Source organism: Uloborus diversus, chromosome 6, assembly GCF_026930045.1.
Source record: "Uloborus diversus isolate 005 chromosome 6, Udiv.v.3.1, whole genome shotgun sequence".
NCBI lineage: Eukaryota > Metazoa > Arthropoda > Arachnida > Araneae > Uloboridae > Uloborus > Uloborus diversus.
In genome coordinates this window covers 113,998,304-114,013,599 of record NC_072736.1, presented here as the reverse complement: position 1 = coordinate 114,013,599, position 15,296 = coordinate 113,998,304, and positions in this window count along the sequence as shown.

The following is a 15,296-nucleotide window of genomic DNA, read 5'->3' as shown; positions in this document are numbered from 1 at the left end:
CGCCAAGGGTTGTTGATTGTTTGGAGAAAGGCGCGCCAAATTGTCATGCGTTTTTCTCGTCCAAGGGACTGCGTTTGGATTGTTCCGCTTAAACAGGGGCGCCCGTCAGGGGGAGGGGGATGACAGACTGCGACATTGAACTTTTTAGGAGGGGTCATTTTAAACTGCCCCGAACTAAAATATTTTGGGGGAGGAGGAATTCTCAATTTGCCGAATGAAACTTCAGTTTTATTGATTGATAAAATATGAGCTGCCCACATATCAAACAAAAAACATCTAACGAGACGATCATTCGGGGGGGGAGGGGGCGCCCCTGAATGTTATTCTCATTAGGGGTCGTGGGAGGTCACTGTGACCTCACAAAATTTTCTTATTCGGCAAATTTTGTCTGACGATGTAACAAAATTATCATTATTCGGCAAATTTTGTCTGACGATGCAACAAAATTATCATTATTCGGCAAATTTTGTCTGACTATTCGGAAAAGTTATTATATTTCGGCAAATTTTGCCTGAAGATTCGTCAAAGTTTGGAGTTCCATTCGGCAAAGTGAGAATTTCCACCCTCCCAAAAAGTTAAGCTCGGGGCGCCCCAGGGAACGTTAAACATCATTCAAAAATAATCTCCATGTTGCAATATTGTCTCCAAATTTGCCGAATCATCAGCAAGATTTGACGAATAAAGGAAATTTTTGAATCACCGTGATCTCCCCTGTTTACCGAATGAAGCATGAAATTTTACCGAATTATCAAGTACGAGCATACACACATACCTTATATCTACGTCTTATAAGAAGAAGCATTATGCATTAGAGATGGGCAATGCCGTTCTTTTTAATGATTCGTTCATCAGATTCAGAATGTTCATTTTTTTACCCGTACATTGAACACGTTAATTTTCAACGACTTTGTTCATTTTAAAAAGTTTCAGGTGATATCTTTGAGAGCGTTACTCACGAACATTGAAAATGTTTCATTGGATCAGGAATATTCATTTCAAGAAAAGCAACTAAAATTACCAAATAGAAAGAAAATAAGTCAATGAAAAATTAATCAATAAATATTTGTTCTCGGTTTTGATGTATTAAGCAATTATAGTTCATTACGTTAAGTTATTTCTCTTTAATCGAGAGGTAAGACATCTGTTTTCCATTTCAAAAGTCGCACGTTCGATTCCAATATGTTAAATATGTATAGTTAAATTTTATTTGATGAAAGAAATAAAATAAAACTGATGAGACATAATGTCAAAAAATTTGAAACATTGATCATTAAAAAGAAAAGAAAAAAAAAGACCAAATAACATCCAGGCCCTGATTAAAGCACAGACCAACTAGGCCTGGGCCTGAGGCCCCATCTTCCTAAGGGACCCCATATTTTGCAAAAAAATTTATGAAAAAAATAAAAAATCATCTTTTAAATAAATTTTAAACATTATTTTAACATTATTTTGCATTGATTTAAAGTGATAGAATAGAGAGAGGGGCCTCCAAAACATTGTGGGCCTTGGACCTCACTTTCAGTTAGTGGGGCCCTGATAACATCCTAAAAAACACTTTGAAAGTGAAAATAGATCAATATTGAATTGGTAGAACAAAAACAAAAGACAGTTAAAAAAAATAATTAAGAAATTAAATGAAAGAGAGAGAGATAACAATAAAATAAACATTATCATTCAAAAGGGCGGACCGTTCATTTTTTAGGAAATCGCACTTTTTTAGAAATCGGTCTTTTAGACCCGTTGGTTCATGAACGACAGATGCCCTATTAGACTATAAGATGTTTTTTTTTTTTTTTTGTTTTTTTTTTTTTAAATTTTATTTATTTATTTATTTATTTATTTTTTGCTTAAATTTAAAATTTACAATAATATTGGCTTCGAGCTTCCGATTCGCGGTCAATATTTGCTGAGTGCAGACATTTTTTGGGAGGTAACAGCAGAAAGCCAAGGTGGGCCCCTTGTCAGTTATGTCCGCCGGGCCCCTCCCGCCTCCCCAAAAAAGAAAAAGAAAAAGAAAAGGGGAAAAAAGAAAGGGGGAAGGAAGGAAAAGGGGGGAGAAAAAACAAAACTGTTAATCTTTACGTTTTCTGCTATTCGGAGTATTTTTCTCCTTTTTCTTCCTTCTTTTTTTGCGTCAATGTCGCGCCCCCCCCCCCCCCATGGCCCGCGCCCCTAATTTCCGGCTAGGCTGACATGGCCTCTCGTCGGGCCTGGGTAACAGTAAAATAATAGAAATATTGGAACTTTTTTATACGCCCCAATGTTTCTTTTAATAGATGTACAGTAGAACTCCAATTATCCACATCAATTTTGACCGGACGCCTATCGGATAATCAAAAATTCGTATAATTGGATTTTCTCTGAAAAAAAAAGGTCGATTTTCAGCTAATTACTGCATGCATGTTTAAAATGAAGGAAAAAAATCCTCGATTGTAAAGAAAAAGAGTCTTTTAATTAACAATAAAAAAAAACCTTTGTCTTTTAGGTTCTTCTAAGATTTAAGATCTTCCAAGATTCTTCTAGCCACAATAAACCCAGCGAAGCACATTATTGAAAATCAGTGCTTGGAGGGGGGAGGGGGGCACATAAATTTCAACCGCCAATTCCTTGCACTGCTTTTCAATCTCACCGTGAGCTTGATTCTCTAGCGCAATTTATTCAGAAATAATATAACTTACTTCAACACTTCATTCTTTTTCAGCATTTTGTGCCCAGTAAACAAGGGTTGATGATTTTCTAATTTTTTCTTCAATTCTCGCATTTTATCTTGTCAGAATTGGATTGATTCCATCTCCATCTTGGATGCATGCTTGATGTCATAATGCTGCTTTAAATAGAACTCTTTCAGAACAGAAATATATTCATTGCAAAACAAGCAGACTGGTGTATTTTTTACATTTACAAAGGGAAGAAAAAAAGGTCAGTTCACTTTTCTTGAAATATTTTTTCCTGAAATTCTGAAAGCGATTCGGATAGTTGAAGTTCGGATAATTGGAGTTCTATAATGTGCTTATGTGTGCATTTGGTTTTTAGTTTATCATTCGGAAAATTTTTGAGTTACACTCGGCAAATTCAGAATTTCCACACTCCCAAAAATTTACGTTCGGGGCGCCCCTGGATAGGTCAACATGCTGAGACAGTCAGAGAGTTTCGAAATGCTTACTATGTGGTCTAAACAAAACAGGAAAAGTTATTGCAATGAGAACTTTTTGCGGCTACAGATATGTGAATTTTTCCTTAATTTTTTTTTTTTTTTTTTTTAAGGGATTCCTTCTTTTGTAGCTATACGCTTCAACTGAAGTTTGCTAAAAGTGTCAGTACCAGTAGCACGAGTAAAAAAATTCAGGGTTTAAGAATTGATGCTTGAAAAAGAGAAAAGAAAAAATTAAGAAAAATATGTTTTTTATTAACAGTACTAGCCGCCTACAGCATTTCGCACAATCCGCCTCCGATCCTTGGAGTACAGTACTGTTCTTCCGAAGTACTAAAGTACAGTGCTTTCTGCGCTGTACTTCCTTAGGTTTCGCTTAGCGAAAGACATTTAATTGACACGTTCTCAGTACGTAAATTACATTCCTTCAATGGAAAAGATGAAAATGATCGCATCTAAAAACACATCGTCGGTTTTTGGGCAGCGCAGCTCTAGATTACGTGATTCGACAATTGAACAGGGAGGTACAAAAACAGTGTAATAATGGGGGACGCAGGGGGCGTAGCTAAGGGGGGTTTTTGGGGACAAACCCCCCCCCCCCGAAACGTTAGTCTCAAAAAAAAGAGAGAAAAAGAAGAGAAAAGAGAAAGAAAAAAAGAAGAAAAAAAAATCAAAACGACTTTTTTTTCTGAGTAACAAAAGTCAAAAATTCACTTCGCCCCCCCCCCTCCCAAATGCCATTGAAAATCTGCTCAATGAGTGACCCTCAAGTATAAACACGCCTCCCTCTGCTGCGACAATTTGATAATTGAGTGAAATTTGACACTTCGCTTTAGAAATGAGATTGATTTGTTAAATCCACGTATATGCAGCCTTTCTTTGTCATAGATTCTGCAAATTGTTAAATACGTTTAATTTTATGAGCCGCGCAGTGGGAATATTGCATACAGTCGAATCTGTATACTTCGAATTTCACATTAAAGAAAAAAATCGAGATAAAGAGGTTTTGAGATACGTGGCTTTAAAAAACTTTTTATAGAAATTTGAAATATGATGGTGAGAATTTGAAGTCGATACTGAAGACAATATGGGCTCTTGATTAAAATTCCTCTTTATTCTTTTTGTTAGGTATTTATTCTATTACTGCATTATTAAGTGCTTTATTGCGAGTTTAAGGAATCATTTTGACAGTAAAAGAAACTTTAAGCATATCTTTTTCAAGAAAAAATCTTTTATTCCTTTTTGGTCCCTGATTTTTTTTTTATTTTTTTTTGGATTTATTATTTATCCTCTTTAGGTTAGTAATTGCTGCAAATCTAACTTGGCCAGTAATCTACGATTTTCCTTTTTTCATCACTTGAAAAAAACTTATACTTTTTTTTCACTCCAATCATTTCGGTTTTCCAAGGAACCATAATTTTAAGAAAGAGAGCAACCAAAGAACAGTACTAATCCTGATAACAGAGCGAAATGGCTTTTAACTTGAATGACCATGAACTTGGAAATGTTCATTTTACATGTCAAACCTGTGAATTTCACCCCTTTACTCCTCTTCCAAGAAAGTGCGCGAAACGACTGTCCTTTGGTTAATCTTCCTGGAAAGCCTATTCGTGGAACGCATTTCTCCCTTTTTTCCACTGCCTCCTCAACTCTTGAAGACAATTCCTCTGTTTCTGAGTTGAAGAAAATGTTTTTGTTTGCTGCTTTAAAGATCATTGGGCTTCGAATCCGAAAATAATAGCATAACCGGAATTCGAGACGATAAAGGTTTTTGTTGGTCTGGCCTTGTGTGTCATAGGTCATAGTCAAAACGACCTTTGCTAACCAGAGTATCCCTTCCAATCACATTGATTTTCCAGCCAATATTTACTGCGTATTCTTTTGGAAAGGTACAGTGTGTTTAAAATAGTACATTCTAAGTGAAAGTTGATGCATAATGAAGCGAGCAAAACCGATAACAAGCTTTTTTAAACCCAAAGAAAAAAATTAAAATGACGAAAAGGATTGCTCTTAAAGTTAACGTCATCTGAAGAAAACGAAGTACAGTCTGCAAAGCAGCATTAGTCCCATCGGACCCTTCTGAAGGTAATTTTATTTTAATTCAAAGGAAAAACTGCATAGCATTACATGAATAAAATGTTTAAAAACGAAATGAATCTAGATTATTTCTATTAGCTTGGTTCGCATTAAAAAGTAGAAAATAAAAAAGATTTCTGTTTATAATACTCGAAAATTGCTGTTGCTCTCTCAAATAGATATTTATGTAAATTCTAAAGCAGCTAATAAAATTAAAAATAAAGACTTGAGAGGAGAACAGATGATATGCATTTGAGCGAATAATTTTCTACCGCCTATATTTCTTCGTTAACTTTTTTTTATTCAAGTTTTATTAATTGCTTTAGAATTAGCATAAATGTATATACATAAAAAGCAACACATAAATATAACGATATGAAAAGCAATTACATTTTTTGCGGGTCATAATTCAAGGAGTCTTTTTTTATTTTATTTCATACTTTTAGTGCAAACCAAGTTAGTAAAAAAAATCTTTATAGTCTGACCAGCGATGAGATTGAAAGTCAAACATCCAGTTTACAGGCGGAAATGAAAGTATCTATTAGCTTTCAGGGATGGCAACTTTTGTAGATGTGTGTTAGCCTCTAAATTAAACAGTCACACTGAAATGAACAGAACACGCTCATTAGATATTTGACTTCCCCCTGATTTGGATAGACTGGTTTTGACAAGATCGTTGCTAGAAAATTTCACTTCAAATTAAATGGAGGGAAAAGAAAAAAAAAAGTGGAATTTTCTATAACATTAAAAAAAAAAAATTCTTTGCTTTTGTTTTGTTTGACACAAGTATCGGAATTGGGGCACCCCATTCCAAAGTATGCAAGATTCACCTCCCTCTTATTTTTTTTAATACTAAAAAAAATTACACACACACACACACACACACACACATACACACACACATATATATATATATATATATATATATATATATATATACATTCATACATACATACACATACATCTATATAAATGAAGTAACCCCCCCCCCCCCCCCCGAAAGTCGGGTCTAGCTACGCCTCTGTGGGGGAGGGGGATGAAATAGGTAGCAATCGAAAGAGCATATTGAGATATTTTTCGACGAAAAAAAAAAGCTTGCCCTCGTGCCTGCATTATCAAGATATAAGGTCTTAAAGTCTGTCAAAATTTTAAGAAAAGCTCCCAGTTCAAAGTTTTGGTGAGAAATTGAAAGAACCAAGCTACTTCGCCTCCATAGTGAGGCGGTACATCCATCTACAAAGCGTGTGAAAGGTGTCTTCCATTGCTCATCGAAACTAGCTAAATTTGGCGACTTTTCTTAAAACTTCGGCAGACTTTAAGACAGCATATTCCGAAAACGGAGACACGAGGGCAAATAAGGTATGCCTCCAGAAATATGTTTTACTATGCTCTTTGGATTACCACTAATTTATTATTTTTTTTCATTAGTGCACTATCGCATGGTTTCCTGGTCAGCTTCGATCCATCGGCCATGGCAGAGGCTTAATTCAAGCATATTTTTCATTAAAAATATGGGTTTTCTTTTGGAAAATCAAGTTATTTCAGGAAAAACACCTACATAGATGAACGTAAATAGCATGAATCGAAATCTGCATCTAAGTACAAAATTTTTAAGATTATTAATTCCCATCATTTAAAATTGATAAGAAATAAAAATACCACAACGGTATTCGCTGTAAAAATAAACTTTTTGATAAGTGTAAGGGTGCAAATTGGCCATAAATATTTCTGCATTACAGCATTCAAATTACCATTTCTTTTTTAATGGATATGCCTCGTGCAACCTCACCTAGAAAAACACCAGTCATAAAATGATGGGAGCGAATTTCTTCGCTATCCATTCTATTTCTAGAAACAAGAAACCCAACGTGTAGGATCAGGTCGCGAAAACATAATTTGGATTCAAGACGTCAAAATTCAAGTAAATGCCACAGGCTTGTAGTTGGATGTTTTTCGTTTTTCTTTCCATGCCGTCATCAACAAATGAATGGAATGAACTTTCTCACGCTTTTATGACAGAAATTCCGTTAGCTCGGAATACCGATTAGATCCAACTCAAAATGTATTGAAAGAAACATAACACTGCCAAAACGGCGACTACTACCGCTAAATCGATTGTGGTAACCCTCACCCACAGCATTTCCTCCCGTTTCCCTATGACGTCATGATACAGGCGTGTTTTCCTCCCAGAAGGTCATCCACGATCACACGTGCATTTGTTGTGCATCATCGCATTTGAGAGGGATGGGGCGCCCTGACCTATTAACGACGACCGACAATAAGTAGCTCTGTAACATAATGAATTCTTGAGACACTTATATTTTCTAAGAAATATTTAATGTGGAATATTATGAGGAATTGTTGGAATCGAGGGTCCCTCAGGAGAATTGACGTCAAACGCGTGAAATTTTATCCACGCAGATTCTTTCTATGTCGCTGCTGTGTGTGTGTGAGCTCTATACTCCTTTTTTTTCTTTTCTTTTTCTACATTACGCGAACTTAATCACTAATGAGCACTGATTTTCAGAAGATATCTCTCATCAGAAGGAGATATATTTTGCTTTCTATATCTTTAAAAATTTTAAAATACGAAGATTTATAGGATGGAAAATACGTAATGATAAAAAAATAATAACAGTAAAAAAAAAATTAAATAAATAAAAACATGAAAAAACAAAAATGAAGCGATAGAGATCATTCTAGATACTCTAAAACAAATATTCTGAGTTGATATGTTTTTAACATGTGTTTTCAATACCTTTACAACTACATAGTAGTAGACAGTAGAGCCTGTTGACCCTATATTCCTTTTAAGTTGATTTTAAAAGGGAACGTCTGGTCACTGTCGATTGACCTATTCTAGAACATTTGCAGAGTATGAGTACAACTGTTCATAGTTCATGGTTTTGTATTCCGTCGAAGTTCCGTCTTGTTTGACAGTTATGACGAAATGAATAAATGGAATTGATAGAACACCAAAAGAGAGTTTCTCTCAGTAGTTAGGTGATTGATAAACAAATATTTAAGATAATTTTTTTGAAATACATGTTGCCAGCGTTTCACAGCTACGACTACTGTGCTGCTTTTAACTTGATGCTTTGTCTACTTGCACACAGTTCGGTCATTTCGAAAGAACAGTTCTGGAAACTTGGAATTTTCGACCGTACATAGTTTAAATTCTTGACTGTTCGAAACCTATTTCTCATTAAACAGGGTTTCAGAAAAATAATAAATAGCATCGATGAAATTCAAAAAATTTAGTACAGACCAGCGTTCCTCAAAATGTTTTTGCCGACCAATCCGCAAAATTTGCGATAATTTTCATCGTCAGGGGTTCTTTCTTTTTACAAAACTAGCCCCTCCCCCTCCCCCGCTTGCTAGCGCTCACCAACCCCCAAAAAATGCTTCACGTCTTTATTTGGTTTGCGAAGATATAACTAATCTGCTAGGAAGAATCAGATTAAAACACATGTTACGATAAGAGTAAAATCAAAATCTAGCTTCTTCTTATTTAGAGAATAGGGCTTAGCAAAAGAGTAATTTTTATAAGAGCAGTGTGAAAAACTCACTTCCATCCGATGAAAAAAAGAACTTGATTAAAATACGCACATTAAAATCATATAAAAAAGGAAAAGAAATAAAATCGTTTCCAAGGGCACCTTTCCCCCGGAATTCATAGCTTGCAAGGGCGCCCATATGCAAAGTTTTAAGGGGGGGGGGCTCAAATATTTCCCCCATGGTTTAGCAGGATATTTTCCCCTTAGAAACCGATTTCAGTACAGATTAAAGTTATTAATGTTTGACATTTTAAATAAATAATTCATTACTGATTGGAGAAGAAATGTATTTACATTTTTGCAAAGAAAAAAGTACTAAAAGCAAGGAAGTTCCAATTTCTAAGGGGGGGGGGGGCCTTGAGCTCCCTCTTGCCCCCCTATATGGGCGCCCTTGATAGCTTGCACCAATTTTCACAGCGATGGATGCTGAGTGATGAACAGTCGTTTTCGAATTCTTGATTCCAGAAGCATTATAAGCTCTTTAGCTCCGTGTTTGACTTGCGTAGGATTTTCTCTAAACTCAAAACCCTTGTATCTATTTCTTGTTCTAACAAAATGAGAAAATTGGAAAATATTTTTTTTTTCCTTCAGAAAAAAAAAGGGTATTTTTGAATAATGATGAATGTTAAGGTTTAAAGAGTGGTGGGAAATCTTTCATCTTCCTATAGGCAGTTGGTGTGAAATTTTAGCCTAAAATATAAATTACGTAAAAGTTAATTCGAAATTAAAAAAAAATAGATAATAAACAAAAACGTTTCAAGATGCAAAACCCGGGGTCCGAGCTAATTTTTTACTAAATTTCAAGGCAGTGGGTGCTATAGGGTGTCTTGGACGTGGGATTGTCTCTCAGAAAATCCAGTTCTGTTAAAAAGGGAGAAATGCGACATGTAAGAAGTAAGAAGCACGGATCCTATTCCTATTCAGAGTCACAACTGACTACAACTGTATTTATGTCGAGGACTGCATACTAAGTGCCTTGTTTCCATTTTTTTATATACCGATAGATGGCAGCAGCATCACCGGATCGAACAGTTAATGAGAATTTAGAACTAGTCCAGGAGCTAAAGGCTACCTGGTGCTAGCACCCCCAGAGGTATCGTTTCACTTGGAGGACATTGAGACCACGAGCATATTTAACGTCGCCCAGTCCCCTTTAATGACGACGGTAGGTCTTCGACCATCGAGGTTCGAACTCAGGACCCTCCGGTCCCGAATCCGACACTCTACCGATCGGGCTACCACGGCCCCAAGAAGCACGGATGTAGGTAAGAAGTGCCAAAATGATCATACTTCATGTTGCTAACCTTCGAAGACAAAATTGTGGATTTTAGGTCTTAAAATGGTGTTAGGCAAAAGATGTCGTTCAAAATCTTAACATAATTTTATTCGCAACTCCAGCACTCGAATAAGCTACCTTGCGGTGATTTATAAAATTACAGAAAAATGTAAAACATTGCGTTCCACGTGCGTCGGTTGAGGTAAACATAAGCAGTTTGTTATGGGTATTTATTAACGCATTCCATGTGTCTTAGATTGCTTTCAGCAACAGAAATTTATTTGTCCCTCAATGGCATTCTTGAGCTTCTCAAAATAATGTTAGTTTCCATTATTTCTCCTTAAAAAGTGAGTTGATTGTTGGAAATTGCGAAAGTGTAAATAGAAGAAAACTCTGGTTTAACAAACTATGCATCGGCATGAAATTAGCTACGAATATGCTCGCCTGTTTGAAGCATTTTATTTGAAAGAGGATAAAGTGTTTTACCAGGTAAATTTTTTATTGTTTTTTATGTGAATTTGTATGAGGTTTTTATTTTACCTAAAGCTCGAAAAAAGGATTTGATCACATCAGCTGAAGAATTAGAGCTTTCATCTCTACCTATTGTGAAAATAATTAATTTAAATGACCTTATTTCACTGCAGCATTTAGTTGGAATGGACACGGACAGCATACCAAACAGTTTCTTGAAAATATTATCGCAGAACGAAATGAAAAATGTTTAACCGAGAAATAATGTTTAGAATTTGAACTAGCAAAAACAAAAGCTGAGAACTTTTCTCGTCAAAATAGTGCACCAACTTTACTTTATACCTTACATTAACGGCTAAAGAGTTTCGCCAAAAATTTGTTTGGGGTTATAGTTTTGATATTGTGCGAGCAAAGAACTCTTATAAAAATGTTAGATTATTAAAATGGTAGAATTATTAAAATTGATTATTAAAAAGGTAGAAAAATTATAGAATTCGAAAAGTTTAAAGAAATAATGCATGATCAATTAAAAAGAAAACTAACACCATACATAAACTAGAAACATACGGAACAGAAAAAATTAAAATTAACCGATTCGACAATTTGAGAACTCAGCTACAAATGTAAAACAATTAGCGCTGGCCAAGCAAGACAAATAACTATCATCTTTATCTTTTGATAATCAATCGTAATGTCATAAAATTAAATTATCTAGCATTAAATGTTATTCTTGTCAGTCTTACGGCCACAATGAAAATATAGTTCCATCAAGAATTAATAAATATCGAATTCAACATCGTGGAAATGGCTGCTTAGAACTGCGAACTACATAATTTGCATTAATTTATGACGTTTAGTAATGCTTTTGAATTATCATTTCTTTCCGCGTAGGCCAGAATATCCTCAAGACTTTAAAAATTAATTTAAAAAAAAAGTAAACCAAAAAAAAAAAGGAGAAAAAGAAACATACTGTAACGGATTCGGTGCGACTTCCGCTTTCTTGAAATGAAAACACAGTTCTTGATAAAAACACAGGAAATTTATTTACACTATGTACAGGAAAGATCTTCAACAACTGCTAAATTATTCATCAGCAATTAAGCAATTATCACACAACACCGTAAACTCAACGTTTACACACGTATTTACTTCAAATACGAAAACAACACAGCGAAATGCCTCGCTATAAACAGAGCAAAATGCTCTCAGTTCGAAATATCAATCGAAACTAAACTGTTTATCCATCGCTAACGGCTTAAATACACCGAAAAGAAATTTCTCAAATATTCCACACGCTTCTGGAAAATAGTAGACCGTTATCAAATTTTATCAACGAACAAAAAGGAAATAGAGGGGTCGTATACTTTAGCCATATGAAAAAGGGGTTGTATATTCATTACGGGAAACTATTTACAGGTTACGTTCCTACAATAATTACTATTTACAGAATTTGTAACATTGCCCCCTTCCTAAGGACTGCACGTCCCGGGCAGTACAATCCCCAGAAAGGGTGCCAAACTTCTATCACAAGTTTACAAATATACACATTAATTAATAACTAACAGATACAGAAAACAAAATAATAACAAGAAATATTACTAAACATTAAAAGCAAAAATTATCTACAACTTTTATGTGATCAACCATGGTTGCTTACGTAATACTCATGAACTATGGCCATAGTATGGGGTTAACCGATCATAATGTACAACCCTAGGTTTTGCATTAGGTGATTTTTGGATCCTCACTACGACGTCATTCAGTCGGTTAAGGACTTTGTAGGGTCCATCCCAATGCGACTGCAATTTGGGTGACAGACCTTTCCGTCGGATGGGATTCCATAACCAAACCTTGTCGCCTTCGTTGAATTCATGTCCAGTAGACCTTGTGTCGTATCGGGTCTTCATCTTCTCCGCCGCGATGTTGATTCGCTCTCGTGCGAAGTTATGAACGTCTTCCAACCGGGCCTGGAAATCCTGGATGTACTCCTCAGGCGATGCAGGCGCATCCGGAGGACGACCGAAGACGAGATCACAAGGTAGCCGAAGCTCTCGTCCGAAGAGCATCTGAGATGGGGCATATCCGGTAGTTTCGTGGACAGCACTGCGGTAGGCCAGCAGGAACAAAGGTAGCTTCTTGTCCCAATCCTGTTGATTTCTGGATACCATAAGCGAGAGATTATTCAGGATTGTGCGGTTAAATCTCTCCACCATGCCGTCCGATTGTGGGTGTAGTGGTGTTGTCCTAGTTTTCTCAATTCCGAAAATTTGACATAGGCCCTTAAACACAGCAGAGATGAAATTCCTCCCTTGATCGGAATGAATCTGCAAAGGTGTTCCATATCTCGAGATCCAATGTTGAACTAGAGTCTCTGCTACGGTGGTAGCCTCTTGATCTGGAATGGGATATGCTTCCGGCCATTTGGTGAAGTAGTCGATGGAAACAAGAATGTATTTGTTCCCATCAGCAGTTCTTGGTAGAGGACCCAGGATGTCGATCCCAATTCGTTCGAAAGGAGCTCCAACGTTGTACAGATGTAGCTTCCCTCTGCTTCTCTTCTTCGGTCCTTTACGAGCAGCACAGGCGTCACAAGAATGGCACCACTTCTCCACGTCATCCTTCGCCTTGCTCCAGAAGAAGCGCTCCCGAACTTTATTGAGGGTTTTCAAGACACCAAAATGTCCTCCAGTCGCACTACTGTGTATTTCTTTCAGAACATCTGAAATCCTTGATCGGGGAAGTAGTAACTGCCACCTAGATGTTTTGCCGTCGTCAGATTCCCATTTCCGGTGTAGCACGCCGTTCCGTAAATGGAGTGAGTTCCATAAAGCCCAGTATCTTTTTGTTGCAGGACTGAAGATGGAAACGTCCTGCCAGCTAGGGCGTCGACTGTCACTTTCCATGAACTCTAAAATTGGTTTTATGTCGGGATCTTCAAGTTGATCTTTTCGAACTTGGTCATCACTCCATGGATCAGGTTCTGATGATGTTGGAGTCACTGTCACCTGATAGGCGGTAGGGCTAGTCGTTCCATACTGTTTCTCGATTCGGGAACAATAGTGGCAGTTCTCAGGACAGGGTCTCCTTGATAAAGCGTCAGCATTACCGTGAGATAACCCTTTTCGATGCTTGATCTCCATGTCATATTCCTGGAGCCGCTGTATCCATCTGGCTATCTGGCCTTCCGGATTTTTGAAGTTCAAAAGCCAAGTTAATGAAGCATGATCTGTCCGAAGCAGAAATTTTCGGCCGTAGAGGTAATGATGGAAGTGTTCTACAGCTTTCACTATGGCCAGTAACTCCTTTCTGGTGACGCAGTAATTTCGCTCCGACTTTGATAAGCATTTGCTCCAGTAAGCGATGACATGTTCATTTCCGTCAATTTCTTGGGATAAAACAGCTCCGATGCCCTCGTTGCTCGCATCAGTGTCCAGGATGAAGGATGTTTCAGGCTGAGGATAGGCGAGGATAGGCGTTGATGTTAAAGCCTCCTTCAGTCGTAGAAATGCATCTTCGCATTCTTTGGACCATTCAAACTTTTGCTTGCTCTCCGTCAGCTTATGCAAAGGTCGTGCAATGTTGGAAAAACCCTTCACAAACTTCCTGTAGTACGTGCAGAGCCCCAGGAAACTTCGCAGCTGATGGATGTTTTCGGGACGGCTCCAACCCTTGACCGCAGATACCTTCTCTGGATCGGTTTGTACACCCTCAGAAGAGATGATGTGACCAAGGTAGTTCACTTCCCGGCGGAACAAATTACATTTGGACGGGCTTAACTTCAGATTGGCTTCCTTAAGCTTTTGCAGTACCTTCCTAAGATTTGCCAGATGTTCTTCGAAGCTGCGTCCCACGATGATGATATCGTCTAAGTAGACCAGACAGGATTCGTAAGAAAGTCCTCTTAACACTGTCTCCATAAGACTCTCGAACGTAGCTGGTGCATTGCAGAGGCCGAAGGGCATCACTTTAAACTGCCATAAGCCTTGTCCAGTTGTAAACGCTGTCTTCTCCCGGTCATCAGGGTGTATCTCAACCTGCCAGTAGCCGCTCTTCAAGTCCAGGGTCGAAAACCACTTGTGTCCGGACAGAGTGTCCAAGGTGTCGTCTATCCGTGGGAGAGGGTAGCTGTCTTTCTTGGTGATTTCATTCAGCCGTCGGTAATCGACACAAAATCTGGTGGAGCCATCTTTCTTTCGGACCAAGACGATGGGAGAGGCCCAAGGACTGGATGACGGTTCGATTACATCATTCTCCTTCATCTCTTTCAGGAGGGTCTCAACCTCTTCCTTCTTGGCGAACGGTAGTCGTCTTGGATGCTGTTTAATAGGTGGGTGTTCTCCAGTGTAGATCCTATGCTGCGTTAAATTCGTACGGCCAACATCCTCCGATGTAGATGAAAACAGATGCTTAAAGTCATCCACCAATTGTTCCGCAGCAGTTCTTTGATCTTTCGATAAGGGTGCACTCCCAATTAACTTCGATGTCAAGGACTCAGAAGACACAGTTTCGGGGGAATTGATTCTTCTAATGATGCAGTTTACTGGAGTACAAGTTGCTAACACTTCACCTTTCCGAATATTCCTTGGCCTTTCACTCACGTTGGCGACTCTTACAGGAATTACATCCTTGGAAAGGTCCACAAGCGTAGATGCTACCAGCACTCCTTTTAGGTTATTGCTTAGGTTAGGGTATTCAATGAGTCCAAATCGAAAACTGTTGCTTTCCTCAAGGGAGCCAGGTATTACTGATTCTGACCTTGAGGGAA